This window comes from Lepidothrix coronata, unplaced genomic scaffold (genome assembly GCF_001604755.1).
Source record: "Lepidothrix coronata isolate B3197 unplaced genomic scaffold, Lepidothrix_coronata-1.0 Scaffold314, whole genome shotgun sequence".
Lineage (NCBI taxonomy): Eukaryota > Metazoa > Chordata > Aves > Passeriformes > Pipridae > Lepidothrix > Lepidothrix coronata.
In genome coordinates, this window is record NW_016690494.1 from 156,034 (window position 1) to 159,868 (window position 3,835).

At 38.6% G+C, this 3,835-nt stretch overlaps 1 long non-coding RNA gene across 1 annotated transcript; it reads left to right on the forward strand.

The window, feature by feature from the left end:
• Positions 1-580: 580 nt before the first annotated feature.
• LOC108508788 lies at positions 581-2,249 on the forward strand. The gene is made up of 2 exons (XR_001878507.1): positions 581-617; positions 1,639-2,249. It is a non-coding gene; the product is annotated as an uncharacterized LOC108508788 (long non-coding RNA).
• Positions 2,250-3,835: the final 1,586 nt, after the last annotated feature.

Below are 3,835 nucleotides of genomic sequence, written 5' to 3' on the forward strand. Positions count from 1 at the left end.
ATTTTATATTTTTCCCATGTCTAGCATTGCACTGCTCCATTTTTGATTTGGTACTCTACTGAACAAAATGACCTTTAGTAATGAAACGGTTAAAAAAATAGGTTACTTTCTAGATATACCACCACAAAGTTGCCAGAAGCCCAAGTATGTACCTGACTTTTGATACCTGAATCTCTAAAGCACATACAGCTAGAGAACAAATACCTATAGCATAACTGAAACATCCAGTCAGAATTTTCTAGTTCTACTTGCAGAAACTGTAAATAAATTTGCTATATTTTTCAGAAACGTTGTTCAGGGATACAGAAAAACAACTTTCTCAAACTGACTTTTTATTTTGTAAAGCTCACAGCTTTCATCTATCAGAGAAATATTAAAACTGAAAAAAACCCCCAACCTTACAGGTTAAGATACAAAGGTATATTCAGAAGAATTTTCAAAATAAGCAAAACAAAAACACTTCAGAACACTCTGGGCATCATGAAAGTTTACAGAAATTCAAGTTTATTTCCTTCCTCTAACCAGGCTGATCTGAAGCAGCTTTTCTCCTGTTTCCTTGCTCTAATCTGAACGTTTAATNCAACGGTGGACAAGAACCTCTTGCTTCAAATTAAGAGGTATTTATGTTTTGAACTGCAGTTTATAAAGGAAAGTAATTAAGTTGGTGGGGATAGGACGCTATCGCCCAAAAGGGAGCTGAGGGACGCCTCAGCATTAGCCCTAAAAACTGGGTTAGAGTCCCAGGTATTGAAAGTTGCAGGTTAGAGTCCTGCACAGATAGCAGGTTAGAGTCCTGCACAGATAGCAGGTTAGAGTCCTGCCAAGAAAGGGTTAGAGTCCCTAAACGGGTTAGAGTCCCGACACTGCAGTGTAAAATTGTCTTTTCTTTGTAATGCTGTGTTCACCCTTTATGTTTCTGTGTCCTGTTTGCAAATGTTCTTGCTCTAATTTACCCTGATCATTCTTTGTTTGTTTGTTTGTTTTGTGTAAGATATTGTCTGGTAATGCATTGGAAACTGTGCTCGACTCAGAAAGTTAACCATTTTTAATTCTTCCGAGGCTGCTTGAGAGTTTCTAGGAGCTTTAGGACCCAGAAAAGCTCCTTGTACTAGCAAAGAATTCTTGGAATGCGGTTTCTCTTGCAAACTGTTCTGGTTTTTGTTAATGAGTAAAACGAAACTAAAATAAGCTATTTCGGTACCGAAAGAGTCTCATTTACGGTTTTCATTGTTTGCAGCTGTTTGTTTGTCTATTGAAAAATTAGATGTTGTGTTTTCATATACAGTATAGTCCTTGAGACGTCTTTTTAACTCTATATGGGAAATGATTGCAATCTCAGTTCTATAAAAGTGAACAAGCTTTTGCCGGCACGTATAAATCCTAGGATTAAAATCTGTCCTTTCTGTTATTGTTCACTGTATGTTAGAGCTTTGTGTAACAATTGTGGTAAATATATTTTGGGTCCAAGAGGAACACAAGAAATAGCGCTCAATCGTACCCTTACCTTCCACTGTATACGCTGTTGGTCAAATCAAGATTTGGCAGAAACTAAGTGGGTGAGATTTTATTGCTGCCACACTCATAGACAGGTATTTGTAACATCTTGGTTGCATTTTCTGTAAGAAGTGTGTTTTATAGTTTGCAGCAACACCCTGTGAGTTTGTGGTAACATAGATTGGACAGCCGACAGCAAAGCCATATTTCACGGTCTGCGGCGCCGTTTTGCAACCTTGCTTGGTAACGCAGACTGCTCAGATAGAAACCAGAAGGTAGGAAAGTTCTCCTATATCAAGTGTGTAAGTGTGTGTGCGAGTGTGATTGAGACGCGGCTCTGCTGCGGAGCGAGTGGGGAGTCCTGCTCTGCGGTTCCTGTTCTCCGCGAGGAGCCAGGCCAGAAACGGACGAAGCGACTGGAAATTGCGTACATGAAGTGTTGGGACAAAGTAAGAAATACCGTGAGACAGTGAAATAAATTAAGAAAAGTGTAAGCTTGCTATAATAATGTAAAAAAAATTTATCGGACAATCAATTTAGAGAAGAGACGAACTAGAGTACAACCCCTAGTGATTTAGAATATTTGCAACTGGAAACTAGTTCAGGAACACGACTCCTGGATCAGCTGGTATATTACTGATGCTCAAATAATTGAAAGGTCCAGGGAGAATCTGTCCTTGAAAGATTAACATTTGTCAGCAGTAACTAGTACATTATAGATAGATATTTTGTGTATGACGCAGTGGGACAGATTGAAAAAAAAAAAAAAAAAAAAAAAAAAAAAAAAAAAAAAAAAAAAAAAAAAAAAAAAAAAAAAAAAAAAAAAAAAAAAAAAAAAAAAAAAAAAAAAAAAAAAAAAAAATCCCAGATAAGTGTATAATTAGGCCTCTATAATAATAATGAGAGGCCAGCAAGGTAAAGAAAGCAGCCTACTGGAATCAGGAAGGGAAGAGAAAGAGAGCACCTCGCAGAAGTCAGAAAGGGACGAAAAGGAAAGTAGTTTGCCAGAATCAGAAAGAAATAGAATAGAAAGTAGCCTGCAAAAGTTAGAAAGAGATAAGGAAGAAAGTAACCCTCAGAAACCAGGAAGAGATGAAAGAAAAGAAGACAGAAAGCATAAAGATAGAATAGATACCGAAAGTTTAGAGAACGATCAGGAGGAAGGGATTGGCTATTCATATTATACTAGGACTGCTGAATGGAAAACCAAAGACGAGGAGGGAGAGAAAGCAAAAATAATTAACTGGGCAGCTCTTTATAATGTTAGACAAGGGCAAGATGAGATGCCTTCTGAATTCTTAGACAGACTTAGAGCTGCCATGAGAAAATATATACCCTTAGATCCTGCATCAAAAGCAGGCAAACAACAATTACTAGCGTTATTGATGATATTAGAAAGAAGCTGCAAAAGTCCAGCATCCTGCAGATGAAAATTCAGAGATAGTAATGAATGAAGCTTAGAAAGTTACAACAATAGAAAAAAGGAAGAGAAAAAGAGAGAAGATAAAAGAGTTGCTCGGATCGTAGCAATAGCAGTGGCAGCCCAAAACACAAAATTCCCAGACACAAATGTTAGGGGTAGGGGTCGTGGTTGCCCTATGAGAAGGAGGAGAAGATTCAGACCCCAACCCATCAGGGTAAGACCAGATCAATGTTCCAATTGCTTTCAGTTAGGCCATTGGAGACGAGACTGCCCCCAGCTCGGAGAAAGGCTTGCAAACACTGCTGTTGCACATCGGAGCAGTGACTGAAGGGGACCGGTGAGTCGTTCCCTAGCAGACCCACTGGTTAAAATGGAGCTAGGGGAAGGTGAAAAAGAATTAGATTTTCTGATAGACACAGGGGCAACATTTTCGGTTTTAAATCAAGAATTGGTACCCAAAAGCGATGAATTTGTACAAGTTGTGGGAGCAACAGGCCAACCAGAAAAAGCTTATTTCCTAAAACCTATTAAATACAAAATTGGAAAACAAATGGGGATCCATCAGTTTCTGTACTTACCAAATTCTCCAAAACCTCTACTGGGTAGAGATTTATTGGAAAATTTAGGAGCTGTAATAAAATTCAACAAAGACAAACTGGAATTCCAGGTAAATGAAGAACAACTGATTACAGCCTTAAGCTTGACGATCAGTTACATAGAGCCGAAACCTGAAAGTCGGAGTATTGAACAGATTATGAGTGAGGCATACCCGTTGGTATGGGCTACTGATGTACCTGGGAAATCAAGACAGGCAACACCTATTGTTATCGAACTTATACCTGGAGCAAGACCAGTAGTAAGGAAGCAGTATCCCCTGAGATTAGAAGACAGGAAAGGGGTCGAACCCATAATTGAGAA